The 17226-nt window shown below is 30.3% G+C and overlaps 1 protein-coding gene across 5 annotated transcripts in view; it reads right to left on the bottom strand.

Annotated features, from left to right (window-relative positions):
- pcbp4 (poly(rC) binding protein 4) overlaps positions 1-14924 on the bottom strand; it is a 117585-nt gene extending 102661 nt beyond the window's left edge. For all 5 annotated transcript variants that reach the window (XM_051094837.1, XM_051094838.1, XM_051094841.1 and 2 more), the window contains exon 1: positions 14770-14924. The gene's annotated coding sequence lies outside the window, so the exon portion shown is untranslated. The remainder of the gene's footprint in view (positions 1-14769) is intronic.
- Positions 14925-17226: the final 2302 nt, after the last annotated feature.

The following is a 17226-nucleotide window of genomic DNA, read 5'->3' as shown; positions in this document are numbered from 1 at the left end:
TGAGTGCTTAATAGGTTGTTACTTACTGGCCCAACTCAGAAGTATTATATTCTGGTGCCCAGATATGGCTCGAGTCCCTTTTTCAGTGCAAATCTATAAGGTTTTAGGTTTGCCTTTTCATCTGCCAGATGAAAATCTGATTGTTTAGAGGTATCAGACATGTTCATAGCAAGAATTCCTAACTGATGGGAATGTTAAAGGGTTAGTTCACCAAAAAATGAAAATTCTGTCATTAATTACTCACTCTCAAGTCGTTCTAAACCTGTAAGACCTTTGTTCGTCTTTAGAACACAAATAAGATATTTCTGATTGTTAAAATAGTCCATGTGACATCAGTGGTTCAACCGTAATTTTATTTAACAATACTTTTTGTGCGCAAAGAAATAAAAAATACAGACCTTGTTTAACAATTTCTTCTCTTCCGTGTCAATATCTTTGACATATGTTCATGTGAGCATGCAACGTGGTACTCTCTAAGAAAGAAAATGTATACAAAAGATAACAAGGTATCTTTTTTTTTTTTGAACATGTTACCATATTTTTTGGACATGTACCATGGTAAAACCTCAGAGTACCATCCTTTATAAAAATAACTCTAGCAGTACAATATCATAGTTATGGTACATGGTAATACTATGGTACTTTTCAAAATGGTACCACATACAGTACCATGGTTCCCAGGTACGTCTGCAAGATGTCTGTTAAAGATCACTTGATCTGGAAAGCATCTTCTGTGTACAAACATCTGACAGACGTCTGTAAGACATCAGTTTTACATACATTCTAAATCATAAACATCTTAAAGACATCTAATAGACGTCTATTTGACATCTGATAGGAAATGTCCTACAGACTTATTGCAGATAAGTAAACACTAAAAAAACGTCTTCCAGATGTAAATGCAGACGTAAAATAGACACTTCTGTGATGTATGTGTGCCATCAGGGCAGTTAGCACACTTAAGTCTGCAAGATGTCTATTAAAGATCACTTGATCTGGAAAGCATCTTCTGTGTAAAACATCTGACAGACATCTGTAAGATGTCAGTTTTACATACATTCTAAATCTATGTATGTAAAACTGACATCTTACTGTCTATTTGACATCTGATAGGAAATGTCCTATAGACTTACTGCAGATGAGCAAAGTCTAAAAAATACATCTTGTAGATGTAAATGCAGACGTCAAATAGACATATGAGATATATGTGTGCTATCAAGGTATTTACAAAAATAATACTGCCCCAGATAGCACACATACGTCTGCAAGATGTCTGTTTAAGATCGCTTGATCTGGAAAGTATCTTCCGTCTAAAACATCTGACAGACGTCTTTAAGATGTCAGTTTTATACATTCTAAATCATAAACATCTTAAAGACATCTAACAGATGTCTATTTGACATCTGATAGGAAACGTCCTTTAGACGTCAAATAGACGTCTCCATGATGTACGTGTGCTATCATGGGTATTACTATGGTAAATATCCAAAAAGACCTACTTAACATAGTCGTTCATGTATATGTATATGTGTATATGAAAATACTATGTTAATACATTGGTATTTTTTGAAGTACATTGAAGAGCCATGCAAATACCATGGTATTTGACTATGCATATATCAAAGAAAGCTATAGTATTATTATGATTTTTTTTTTTTTTTGAGTTGGGACCAAATGTTTTGGACATTTTTTTAGTATGTATGTACATCATTGTACTGTAAACTGTACTGTAAAGTTTAAGATAGTAGCATAAGCTTTCCAGTCCATGCTGGCCTTCATTTACAGAGCTTTTCACGTCATTACAAATTCCCCCAACCTCTAACATAATTCAATGAAATCCTCTTCCTTGGTTTGGCATATCAGTTTGACCTCATTCACAATGCCAATCCTCCCAGCTCTTGAGCCAAAAAGCATGACATTTACCAAAATCACCTAGGGTTCCCTGATTAGGACATGAGATAGGTGACAATGTCCCAGAATGTGTTGCATCCATAAACATCTAGCTTCCCTTGCATCTACAGATGGGAGTCTTGCGTTTCGGATTACACAAACAAATCCACCTCATCCAAGCTCAGGAGATGCAGCAGGGCTCCAGTCTCGGAAACGAGCAGATGATGGGTTTTAAATAATAAAGTACTTGAGTGCTTCTGCGATCTTCTTTACGACCAAGTGAACCATTCAGACGCTTGTTCAAGAGCCAAGGCATCGCTTGACATAATTGTGCGCCCAAGCTTAAGCTGGAGAAGCCGAATAATACATGGAGGGGGGAGCTCATTTGAAATAAAAGGCAGTGTGGAAGTTTTCTTTCTTTCGACGAGACGTACTATTTGACCTAGATCTTGCTTAAAAGTTGCGCATTAGATGTGAATTAGTGGAGCATGCTCTTGTACAACTCGATTACTTGGAAATGCGTCTTCCATGGCTGCTCGAATGCAGCGTCTCGCTTCGATCGCTCTGTGTAATTCGACCTGGCATTCAAGTTTGCAGTGGACAATCGAACAAGAGGTCTGTATATTATGAGGAGTATATTGCCCAAAAATGTTTTCATCTATTTTATTTTATTATTTTTTAATTTTTTTTTGTCATTTTATTCACCCTCATGTCATTCCAAACTTGTATAAGGTTATTATTTTCCTTTAAATCACAAGGAAAAAAATGTGAAAAATCATCCACATATTTGTCCATGAGTCCGTCAATGTTTTCATGTTTAGATAGACAGATGGATAGATAGATAGATAGATAGATAGATAGATAGATAGATAGATAGATAGATAGATAGATAGACAGATAGACAGATAGATAAATAGATAGATAGATAGATAGATAGATAGATAGATAGATATGATGAACAGTTGTTATTGAAGCATAATATATTACATAATATATATATATGTATATATGTAATAAAAATGCAATAAAATGTACAAATAGATTTATAATAAATAAAAAATATATATTAAATTGACCAAAAATATACATACATATACATACATATTTATAATAAATTATATAATATATGATGTATTATATAATTTATTTATAAATTATATATTTTAAATTATATATTATAGAAATTAAAAGTATATAATGTATAATTTCATATAAATGTACTTGTATATTTTTTAATTGACAATAAAATTTGGCAAAAAAAAAAAAAAAAAAAAAAAAAAATATATATATATATATATATATATATATATATATACAATGCAATAAAAATATACAAGTATATTTAGAATAAATTATATAATGTATAATATATTAAATAAAAATATACAAATATATTTACAATTAATTATATAATATATAAAATATCATATGATTTAATATAAATTTATTTGTAGACTTTTTATTTATTGCCAATTAAATTTGACAGTAAAAATCTATTTATAGATTTATATATTTAAAATAAATTATATAGTATATAACATATTACAGAATTTATAAATTTATTTGCATTATTTTTATTCATTGACAGTTAATATAGATAGACAGATAGATAGATAGATAGATAGATAGATAGATAGATAGATAGATAGATAGATAGATAGATAGATAGATGAAAAAAGCAAAAAAATGCAATAAAAATGAGAATATATATTTACAATAAATGATATAATTTAGGTAAAATGATTTGTGAACAAATTAAATAATAATATTACGATTTGTGATATAACTATGAATGAATCATGACTGTAGGGAAATATATTCATAACCAAGTGTTTCATGCAAAATCACAGATTTCACCTCATAAAATTCTCAAAATATGTATTTATAAAGTACGTTGTATATTAAAATATAATACGTTCTAAATATTTATTTAAAAATAAATCATCTACTATTAATTTTATTGTTTCAGGCCTACCTATTGTTCCAGAGGCAGAACAGTGTTAGAATAAGACGCTCCAAATCAATCGCATTAATAAATGAGGTCAATTTTGAGCTGACGTCCACTTTAACATCCTGCTATTACAGTCGAGACCTCGCTCCTGCCTTCCGCTATAATATTCTCATGTTTGCAAGACGCAATTTTCACTTAGCTCAAATGCCAAAAAGCGTTCGTTCTCCTATCCTATTTCCACAGTCAGTTATTAACCTGTAACCTTTCAGTCTAATGGAGGATTTCAGCTCTTCCCTCTGCGCTCATCCGTCCCTCTGAGGATACAGAGTGCTTTCAAATGAACGCTCTTTTTTCCCACCATCAAGACTCCCAGCGAGCGGCGGTAAGTCCAGAGGTCCCTCCCCTCCTCATTCTTTTAAGTACTACTTCAGAAAATCGCATTGTACTACAGCTTCCTTTTAATGTAAAGGCGACGGCCCGTGGCAAGGCGCCCGTGCCGTCTAGGTACGCGCGTGCCTTTCCGGAAGAGGACGTCATTTGCGGCTAGTGCATCTCGTAAATATCGCTTGGGGGGATCTCTCTGCGGAGAGGAGATAGATCCGCGTTTGGGCTGCTGGGCTGGAGACGAGGTGGTGTGTCAGGCACACCATGGCAATTTTCCTGTGGCTGATTAAAATGGAAGGTGGCAGCCGTTCTGTTTGGGGAAAACAGGTGTTTGATACACACGTCAGATTGATTATCTCCCAAAAATCAGCATGGAGAAACTTGCTGGTTGTCAGGAAATCCTCCCGGTTTGGAATTAATTACTCAGGCTTTATTAGAGTAACTCAGAGAGTGTTTTTATTTCTCTCAGGCCAGCTTTTAAATTGATGGCAGCTTCACTAAACTAACAATTTAAAGAAATCACTTATTTTACCCTTCTCTATTAAAGCATTTAATTCTGTCAGAAAACAAGCACATTAAAATAATACAGAATGCAGCTGTACAATATAGCAGTAATTCGGCTGACGTTTTATAACGTTTATATAATATAATTCAGAAATGACTTTCTTTATAAAAGACAAAAAGAGATATTTAGTAGAAAGTTCAGGCTGCTCTTTTCCATTAATAGTAAACACGTCTGTCGAACTTCAAAACATTTTTATTTTAGTTTTATTTATATCCTGTTATAATTAGCATATGTATATATATATATATATATATATATATTTTTTTTTTTTTTATATAGGTTTTTGATTTTAGTACTGTAACATTATTTCAAAATGTATCAAAATGTATTAGTTTCATCTAATATTTTTTTATTTTATTTAGTATTATTACAAAAAAACTAAAGTCATTATTTTTTCATATTTTATTTTATTTTATTTTATTTCTATTCTATTTTTTATTCTAGTTCTACATCATTTTATTATTAGTTTACAAATAGAAATATTAAAGGTTTTATTTATTTATTTATTTATTTATTATTGGTTGTTTTCATTTACAAGGACAACACTGCTCCAAAGATGACAAAAAAGAAACATTAAAAGTATTTTTTATTTTATTTTATTTTATTTTATTTTATTTTATTTTATTTTATTTTATTTTATTTTATTTTATTTTATTTTATTTTATTTTATTTTATTTTATTTTATTTGCCAAAACAATTATTGGTAGTTGTAGTTTACAATAACAACACTGCACCAAAAATGACAAATATTAATTTAATTTAACAATTTAATTTATTAACAAAATTCTTGGTAGTTTTAGTTTTCAATAATAACACTGTTCCAAAAAATTATAGACAGGAAAAATTAAAAGGTTTTCATTTTGTTTTGTTTTGTTTTGTTTTGTTTAATTTTATTTTATTAAAAAAAAAAAAAAAAAAAAAAAAATTCTTGGTAAATTTAGTTTAACAACGCTGCACCAAAACTGACAAAAAGGGCCATAAAAGTCTCACTAGTCCATGCGATTTTTGTACTATATACCAACTCTTTGGAAACCATTCAATAGCTTTGTGTGAGGACTGAAATTTAAATCAACATTTGCATCTTCCCTCCTGCTTTAGCTGTGTTTTCACTGCATCAGGCTTGATTTCAATGACACCAAACACCACTGAGTTTAAAAATGCAGTGCAAATAAAATGAGGTGCTTTTCCCAGCACTATTTTCATTATAAGGAGCAGCGTGAACATTCTGCTAAACGTCTCCTTTTGTGCTCCACATAAGAAGAAAGTCAGTTTGTGAACAACACGAGGCTGAGTGAGTGTTCATTTGTGTCTGAACCGTTCCCGTAATTTATTTTTCTCTTGACTAGCGCTAGCTTGCAGCAGAGACAGGAACCCGGTAATTAATTGAAGGACATCGTTAGTTGGAGAGATTCAGGGGAAAATATCTCACACTAATTAACATGTGTCTGTGTTTCAATTAACAATGACCTCAATCTCTCAGAAAGCAGAAAAATAAGGGGGGAAGCTCATTCGGAGCAACGGGCCGCGGTTCGCGCATTCACACATGAAACAATACACGTATTCTCTTTCTATGAAAGGACCGTTCTGTTGGAAATTATTCAGGAGGGGCACAATTACACAATCCGCGCTAACTCTAACAGTCGTTATGAACGCAAACATCTCTGCGTCCTTTTATCAAAACGATGATGTTCTGTCGCTCTTCACGAGCGGGTCAAACGCGGCGCGTTTGCCGGAAATCATCTTCAGCGTTTTGATTGCAACCTTGCCAGCTGGCTTTGATACCGATGGGAATTGGCGCGATAGAGAAGAAGCGCGTCTTGATCTAAAAATTCTCAGAGCTCTAAATTGCAACACCTCTCCTCCAAAGAAATATATCAAAGACGCTGTGAAAAAGTTGGAAGCACAACATTGACAGTGGGCGAGGAAGGAGGGGTGCTGTTGTGACATTGATGGGAGAAAACTTCGACTGAAGCAGATATGAGTGTCAAACAACATGCACAACGGAGCAGCGCTGCTAAGTTTAGATACAGTCTCTAGACAAAAGCAACAACCTTGACGCTGTACGATCCAAGCTGGCTCAAACAGTCAGATGTGATGTCCGTTTCAAATTAACGCTCATTAGTTTTGGCCTTTTTTTTGCCAAAACCGTCATGCGGTCTGTTGTATTAGCAGTAGAAGAACGGAAATGGCAGTACACTGGAGGAGGACAAAATGGTGTAGGATTTGCTAGCAATTTCTGAGTGAAAATGGTCATTTTACAAAGAAGTTACAAAGAAACAGCAAGTAACACAATATTTTTAGACAAAATAGCATTGCTAGTGTGATTGATTGATTAAAAGATAGTCACTATGGACTACTATTTATCAAAATATCTTTTTGTTTACAAAAAAATATATATTTATATTATGTATTGCTATTGTGATTGATTGATTGATTGACTGATTTAAAAATCAGTCAAAAAAAAAAAAAAAAAGATTAAAAAAAGAATAAAGGCACAACAACAACATTTACAGGCAAAAAAAACAACATTTACAAAAAAAAAAAAAAAAAAATGCAATTTAAGTGTTTCTACTTTAAATCTTTGGGAGATGTTTCTCTCAAATCTAGTTAGTTAGTTAGTCTATTTATTTATTTATTTATTTATTAAAAAAAATAAAATAAAATAAATAAATAAAATACAGAACAAATACAGAGAAAATACAAAAGAAAAAATAATAAACAGTAACAACATTTATATAAAAATACTGTGGAGTATTTTTTAAAAAATGAATAGAAAGAAAGAAAATAATAATAATAATAATAATAATAATAATAATAATAATAAAGGCACAATAACAGCATTTACAATATATATATATATATATATATTAGTGTTTCTATTTTAAAACATTTCATTTAATTCAATGTGTTACTTGTATTTATTTTTATTTTTATTTATTTATTTATTTATTGTAATTATTTATAAAGTTTACTAACAATTTCAGAGGGAAAATGTTTCTCCCGTTTCTTTCCATTAATTAATTAATTAATTTATTTATTTATTATTTTTTTATTTATTTTTATGTGAATTTTCATGGAGCTCTTTTCCATATTGCAGTTCACAGCCACTATGTCATAAATAAATAAATAAATAAATAAATAAATAAATAAATAAATAAATAAATAAATAAATAAATAAATAAATAAATAAATAGATTAGAGATGAGAGAACCAACTTCAGTTAATTTGACAAATAATCACAAAAAAATGGCAAATAACACATTGAATTAAATGAGATTTTCTAAAATATTTTTGTGAATCTTCATGCAGCTCTCTTCTCTATTTTAATCAATCAATCAATAAACCATCAAACAAAAAAAAAAAACTAATACATAAATAAAACTAGAGATGAGAGAAACATTTCCCCCCAGAATTTGTTAGTACATTTCATAAATAATTACAAAAAAAAACAGCAAGTAACACGTTGAATTAAGTGCAAAATTTTAAAGTAAAAAAGTTTGTATTGTAAAGTTAGTTTTAAAGTTTGTATTGTGTTGTAAATGCTGTTATTGTACCTTTATTTATTTATTTATTTACTATGTTTTTGGTTTCTGTTTTTTTCTGTGTTGTTGGAGACTATATTTAAATATAAATAAATAAATACATAAATTAATTAATCAATCAGTCAATCAATAAATAAATAAATCACTCTAGCAATACTAGTGCTACTTTGTCTAAAAATATATTACATAAAAATAAATAAATAAAAATCATAAAATAATATTAAAATTAAAAATAATAATCATCAAAAAAAAAAAAAAAAAAAAAAACACTCAGAAATTGCTAGTAGATTTTGGTGATAATTACAAAGAAATGGTAAGTAACACACTGAATAAATGTTTATTTTATTTATTTATTTTTTTATATATACCCGTAAAACATACTTCAATGGTCTTTGTTTTATTTACAGCGTCTAAAAATCTATTTATACTGTGTGTACACCAAGATCTAAACTAAATCAAAGCTTTGTGATGACAAAAAGAGATACTAAAGACTAGTCTGGAAAACCTTGTCGGTCAAAAATAAAATTCAAAGCATTACCTATAAATGTACCAGACTGGAAAAACATACTCATGTAAGCTGACAAATGTGGCTGGAGGAAGTGCTATAGGAGGAGAGTCTGGCTGAACAGTTGTTGTTTCAGCAGCAAACACATTGTGACAGCAAGTTTGGTCTCTTTCTGCGAGACTCAATGGATCTAATTTGTTTACCTCATACGACAGACGTTAAGCCATTATTATACTATCAATCTGCCAATACGCTGCTTTCTCTTTACTTAAATGGGCAGTTCACCCAAAATCTAAATGTCTGTCATGATTTATTCACCCTCACTACATTACAAGCTTGTGCTGTTTTTCTTTTCTTTTTCTTTTTTGTTTTTTTTTTTTCCCTCTGAAACACCAAAGAAGAATTTTTGAAGAATCTTCATGTGGCTCTTTTACATAAGGCGATCTATGTAGATAAACAAACAAACAAAGGATGCACCAATATTTATATTTTTTTGTTATGATCAGTATAACAGTCATAACTGATAATCGAAAAACGGCTGATACAAAAATTCAATACTATTTTGCCATTCATTCATTCATTCAGTCATTCATTCAACTAACTAACTAACTAACTAACTAACTAACTAACTAAATTAATACATTAATAAATTTATTTCTTAATTCTTTAATAAAAGTCCATTAATACTTTTGCATAATTCATGTTATGGTCGAAAATCAACAAATAGCCGATATTCAAACACAATACTGTTTTGTCTAAAATATATTTCATATAATATAAATAAAACCTATTTAAAAAACGTTAAACAAACACAGAATGCACTAATATTTACTGGGTTTTTTTTTTTTTTTTTTTGTCATAACTATTTATCGATAAGTAACTTATACAAAAAAATCAATTTTGTTGCAAACAAACAAAAAAATTAGAGATGCACCAATATTAAAATTCTGTCCGATACTGATAATGCAATACTGTTTTGTCTAAAACAAACAAACAAACAAACAAAAACATTATAAAAAGACATTAAACAAACAAAGGATTCACTAAAATTTTACATTTCTGTAAATCAGCATTTACTGATTTACATTACACAGAAAAATTACATTTATTTATTTATTTATTTATTTATTTATTTATTTATTTATTTATTTTCTGTAAAAACAAAATATGTTTTTATTTACATTTTTTATAATATTTACATTTCATACAAAATTAAATACATTTTTTTTTCTGTAAAAAATATTTATTTTTCTATTTTTGTAATATTTATATTTAATACAAACATTTAATTAATTAATTAATTTATTTATTTATTTTATCTGTGAAGCACAAAATAACTTATATAATATTTACATTTTATACAAAAAAATGATTAATTAATTAATTAATTAATTAATTAACTTACCTACCTATCTGTGAAACACCAGAATATTTTTTTACTAAAATTTACATTTTTATTATAATATGTACATTTCATACAAAAATACATAAATTAATTAATTAAATATATTTTTTAAAATATTTATTTATCTGTGTAACAAAAAATAGCTTAGACTTTTTCACTAAAATTTAGATTTTTATTATATATATATATATATATATATATATATATATATATTATAGATTGTTTTAATATTTTATATATATTTTTTTTTTCATAAATAAATAAATGTAAAATTAGTCAGAAAGAAGGAAATGCACAATAAAATATCCAAATATAAAATATATGCAATATAAGCTGAAAGAAACACATATACTACTACTACTACTACTACTACTAATAATAATAATAATAATATAAAAAATAGTAATATTGTCTGATGATTATTTTATTTTAGTTTATTTTAGTTTATTTTAAATGATTTGTAACACTTTATAATAAGGTTCCATTAGTTAAAAACAAACAATGAGCAGTACATTTATTTACAGTATATATTCATCTTTGGTAATGTTAGTTAATGAAAATACAGTTGTTTATTGTTAGTTCATGTAGTTCACAGTGCATTAACTAATGTTAACAACTTGTGATTTTAATAATGCATTAGTACATGCTATAAATTAACATTAAGATAGGTATTGTTCATTCTCAATTCATGTTAACTAAACTATTTTACTTTATGATGCATATACTAGTCATGCATCCCTAAAATATCCCCTCATTTCTTAAAATCAAAACTCTAAAAGTAGGTCATTGAAAATGTACAAATGTTACATTCATAATGAAAGAATTAAGATTTAATAAAGAAGTGTAATAAAGAAAAAGTATTTGTTTAAACTGCCTGGCTATTATTACAAAAGCGTCAAGTAACCTAAGGAAAATGAGAGTTTTTGAGTTTAAAAAAGGCGTTGTATCAGAAAGTGCTACAAAATCTCTCCTTTATGTCACAAAACAGACAGAATTTGGTGCCTTAAACTCATATCAGTTGTGACAGTCACGATGCCGGCCAAGAGGCCACGTTTGGTCAATATCGTCTCCAATCTTTTTTTAAACCCAGAACCCATGTACGATCAGCTCTGCCGCCGCACGCCCGAGGGCCTCGTGACGCACCACGCGCCGCAAACTCGTCCCGAAACAAACAAACAAACGGCAGAGACAAGGGAGAATTTGCATGAATCACATGCGTGTCACGCTGACAAACTTAGCATCCTCACGCAGCGCCAACTTGAGCCTGCTCCTCTTATCTTAAATGCTGGATTCCTCACAGACGCCTGCAGTGTTTTTAGGGGGTTGGGGGAAGCTGGCTTGTTTTGTGGGGCTAAAAATAGTGTCGTCGAGGAGAAAAAGGCCTCGTGCAGATTAAACCGCAGTTAATCGCCTGTCTGCGTTAGGTGCCGCGTACATGTTGAACCTCAACGAGGAGGTCTGAAGATCTTCCAAGCAAAGCCGCTCTTTGTTTCAGAAGGATGTTTACACTTCATCCTCCTTTTTTCATTTCTAAATCATTCATCACTTTTTTGGCCTTCTCATTTCCTCATCCAGAGAGGCAATTTGTTTTCCCATAAACTTGCTTTGAGGGAATATCAGTTTGAGTTGACAGGAGACTTAATCAAAGAAGCAAAACCAATGTGCTTTGGTGCAGATTTGTCAAAACTTTAATGGCAAACAATTACGTCGCCACGTCTCATTTCGCCCAAACGTCAACCTTCGAAGGGCTTATTTTTGAAGGACATCTCAACGGGCGATAAGGACAAGCTCCGAACACGTCCCTGTTCGCCCTATTAATATCCAGAGTTAACTTCAAAGCTGATTTGCACAGAGAGGCAAAAGAACGGTCGACAAAGATCTCTATTCAGCGATTCGGAGAACAAGAATTAGGCGCTCACATGCCAAACAGTTTAGCAGAGAAAATGCCATGAGCACAATGAGGGTTTTATTCGACGTAACAAGTTCGGCTGCTGCAGTCAAAGCTTTTACTTCATTTCTAGGTGATGGAGAACGATTTGAAGCACTAATCACCTCTATTATTCCACAAATACCTTAATAATATTTAGAAATATGTCATATAATGTAACAACAGTTATGTGTGGCACATACTACCTTATTTTAAAATACAATATCCTATATACACTGTAAAAAATGATTTATTAATTCATGTTATGCTTGATGATCAATAAATAGCTGATATTTAAATGCAATACTTTTCTCTAAAATATATTACATTATATAAATAAAACCTGTAATTAAAACATTAATAATTGATAAATGGCTGATTCAATTCTGTCTTAAATAAATTAAATTTAATTTAATTTAATTTAATTTAATTTAATTTAATTTAATTTTTGTATGAAATCTAAATATAATAAAAATGTCAAATTTAAGTGAAAATGTTTTTTCGTGTTTCATAGAAAGAAAAAAAAAAAACAAATTTTGTATGAATTGTACATGTTATAATAAAATGTACATTTTAGTGAAAATATGAGTTATGTTTCACAGGAAAATAAATAAATAAATAAATAAATAAATCCCTTATAAACTCCTTTTTTAATGTTATGACCAATAATTGATAAATGGCTGATATTAAAATTCAATACTAATTTGTCAACAAAAAGTATATCACATACTAAAAACAATATACATAAATAATGCTAAAAATAAATTAATAGTTTTAAATGTAACAAGTGAAGTTGGTGCTAGATGATCTAAATCTAAATTAGTTAGAAAGAAGGAAATGCAAAATTAAATATCCAAATATTGACCAACATATATAGACAATATAGGCTGAAACAACAATTAAAAAAATAATAAAATATAATGAAAGTAATATTGTATAATACTGATGATATCACTGTTATTATTTTATTTTATTTTATTATTTTATTTTATGTTTTATTATGCTTATATCGGTCATGCATCCCTAAAAAATCCCTTGTTTCTTAAAATATTTAAAAACAGTTCATTAAAAAATTATTTTGCAGTCGATATGAAATAATTAAATAATTTAATAAATGAATTATATTAAATTATTCCTTCTTTTAAATTACAGTATGCTATGTAAACTTCAAAAAAAAAAAAAAAAAAAAAAAAAAAATTTAAATAAAGTTAGAAAAAAAACAAAAAACAAATACTAGAGTATGGTTTACAATAAAAGATTATTTTTTAATTTCTCCTTAAAATGTAATGTTTAATGCAATGTATTTCTTCATCATTTTTTTTTTTTTTGTGAAACGTAATAACTGAAAGTGTTTCAAAGTAAATCATATACCAATTTTACTCAGTGTTATATGATATAATATAATATAATATAATATAATATAATATAATATAATATAATATAATATTATTACAGTATATTTTGTTATATTGTATATTAATTGTATTAAAAATGCACTTAGTGTTACTGACTTAATTATATTAGCAATAGATAGATAGATAGATAAATAGTTGGCTATCAGCACAAGTGGAAAATGTTTGACAGAAAATGTCAGACGTATAAAAACTTGACTCTGTACATAAAATCTGTTTGATTAGACTGATGGAGCAAGAGGTGAAAAAAGGTCTGATTCTGTACAAGCATTAATTCCAAGTCTAAGTTGGAGAGCTGCTGCGTTTTCTGGCCCACAAACAGCCAATACACTCTCAGTTCAATTACAAAGATGCTCAGTCATTCAGTCACTGACCCAAGCAAATTAGTATTTGCACTAATTGCGAGGGTTCGGTTCCCGGTCAACCTAATCAATTAGAGCATCCGAAATCAAATCAGATGTCCAGAAGGAGTGATCGCCCAGACCTCGGGCATCTGGCCACCAATCCTATGAACTTCAATTCAGACCACAAACACATGTCTTCAAAACCCACACATTTATAAAGGCTTCAGCAGAACCAAAAAAGACTGATAAGGACACATTGAGTACAAAGAACTTTTTAGGTTATGTAGTAGACCTATGTTGATGTGTGTAAACAAGCTTATACAACCAAAACGTATTTTCATAACCTTAAAGTGCTGCAGAGAAGCAGTACAAAGAGTCAGGGCTGGGTTCTTTCAGCTCTTAGTTTGCATTGGCTTAATCTTACTTTGCATTGGCTTAATCAGATTAACTAGCAATCTAAATTTACAAGTCAACTTCGCCTCGTAATCTACACAATGTACGGTGGTGAATATTACGCGGTAGGTTTACTTAAACGGCGCGTTCAAACAGCTGCGAGGTGAATTGCTCCATAAAACGTTCATAAAGCACGGAACTTCGCCGTAAGGTTTTATATTAGTTGTTCAACTTGTATTAATAGTGTTGAAACGGACCCGTTCGCACCGCGCTACGCTTTTATTGCCATAACAACACCAGCAGCAGCGCTTTCCTACGGGATAACAGCGCGAGTCTCAACCATCTCTCACTTCTGACCGGATCAGATTAACAGCGGATGCGTTTACCAAAAGCTACACAGATACGATATGAATACAGAGAAAAGATATCCGGCAGAATAATGCCGTCTTACCTGGTAATAATGAAGTTGAATGCGCTGATATCACGATGCGAATTTAGATGATACACTATATATTCCCCGCTGATGTCCACATTGTCAGTGCCAGGCGCTTACTGTAAGACAGAAAACCCCGATGTCAGGGAGAGAGAGAGAGCGAAAGAGAGAGAGAGAGAGAGAGAGAGAGAGAGGCAGAGAGAGAGAGAGAGAGAGAGCGAAAGGGGGGGCTAAAGGAGATAGGACCATCCTATCCAATTACAAAAGACAAACGAGGGTTAAAAAGAACAACAATGCACAACCATATGCCGAGGACAAAACGTCCTGCGTTGGTTTCTGCTTTTGGGAATTTGAGCCACTGTGCTTTCTCGAGGATTTCATAAGAAATGCATTTCCTCTCAAACATCACGCCATAACATCTGACTGTCCTTTGCACAAGCGGTCCGGTTATTCTGAAGTCATCTGACGGGGGAATGACAGGGAAAGATTCGATTCGACAGCGCTTGGATGGAAAAAAAAAAAAAAAAAAAAAAAATTCGGATTCGATTCTGTACGAAGGTTCGATTTGATTCGACGTGGTTGGGGAATAAATCGATTTGACAGCGATTCAGTGAAAAATTTGATTCGATAGTACGTGACTGAGGGGGAAATACTTGGTTTCCTACTTAGATTCTATTTGACAGAATAATTATAATTGACAATTCTGAAGATTTGATTTGACAGTGATGGGCTGAAGAATGAATGAATGAATGGATGAATTTGACAGCCATTGACATACAGTTCAATTTGATTAATGGAAGCGACTGCATCATGAATTAATAAAGATTTGATTTGACAGTGATGGACTGATGAATGAATGAATGAATTAATTAATGAATAAATGAATGAATTTGACAGCCATTGACATACAATTAAATTCAATTAATCAAAGCTACTGCATCATAAATTAATAAAGATTTGATTTGACAGTGATGGACTGATGAATGAATGAATGAATGAATGAATGAATGAATGAATGAATGAATGAATGTTTGGCAGTCACTGACATACAAATCGATTTGATTAATCAAAACTACTGCATCATAAATTGATAAAGATTAGGTTAAAGAATGAATGAATGAATGAATGAATGAATGAATTTGACCACTGACATACAATTTATTTCTATTAATCAAAGCTCCTGCATCATAAATTAATAAAGATTTCATTTGACATTGATGGGCTAAAGAATGAATGAATGGATGAATGAATGAACTTGACAGTCATTGACATACAATTTGATTTGATTAATAGAGGCTACTGCATCCTAAATTAATAAAGATTTGATAGTGATGGGCTAATGAATGAATGAATGAATGAATGAATAAATGAATGAATGAATTTGACAGTCATTGACATACAATTCAATTTGATTAACTGAAGCTCCCGTGTCATAAATTTATAAATATTTGATTCAACAGTGATGACTGAACAATGAATGAATGAATGAATGAATGTGAATTAATGAATTCGACAGTCATTGACATACAATTTATTTCAATTAATCAAAGCACCTGCATCATAAATTAATAAATATTTGATTTGACAGTGATGGGATAAAGAATGAATGAATGAATGAATGAATGAATGAATGAATGAATTAATGAATTTGACATTCATTGACATACAATTTGATTTGATTAATAGAAGCTACTGCATCCTAAATAAATAAAGATTTGATAGTGATGGGCTAATGAACGAATGAATGAATGAATGAATGAATGAATGAATGAATGAATGAATCTGACAGTCATTGACATACAATTCGATTTGATTTGATTAATTGAAGCTCCCGTGTCATAAATGTATAAATATTTGATTTGACAGTGATGACTGAACAATGAATGAATGAATGAATGAATGAATGAATTTGACAGTCATTGACATACAAATTGATTTGATTCGTTTTGATTCATCAAAGGTCCTGCGTCATAAATAAAAAAAAGATCAAGAAAGAGCAGCAAAAACAGACAGGTGTGTTTATTCTTGTTATAATTATTCGCATTTATAGACATATTTAGCAGTTTGTAAAACAGACATTACCACTTCAGTAACATGATATCTGACTCATTAACAGACCTCAAGTGGTTCATCAAATGTATATGAAAATATATTGAAGTGTCAAAACATGTGCCTATTTGAATGCACATTAAGAATCTTATTCATAAAGTGCCATTGAACTACATTTATCTCTTATTTAAATTAAAGATACACGATGGTTAACTTTAGTTTCATGCTAAAACTCATCATGAGTCTCATCTCATTTTGCGATCAAGTTGATCAACTTTACAGCTCATTTGCTTGCAGAATAGCCCTGATTTTATAGACATTATAAAATCCATTTGCACAATGAAATCCATTTGGCTACTGCGGACGGACTCATCAAACAGTCTTCAGGTGCTTAAATCCAGACCGAAGACTCTGTGCATTATGCAT

Source organism: Labeo rohita, chromosome 22, assembly GCF_022985175.1.
Source record: "Labeo rohita strain BAU-BD-2019 chromosome 22, IGBB_LRoh.1.0, whole genome shotgun sequence".
Lineage (NCBI taxonomy): Eukaryota > Metazoa > Chordata > Actinopteri > Cypriniformes > Cyprinidae > Labeo > Labeo rohita.
This window is presented reverse-complemented; position numbering and strand designations above follow the sequence as displayed.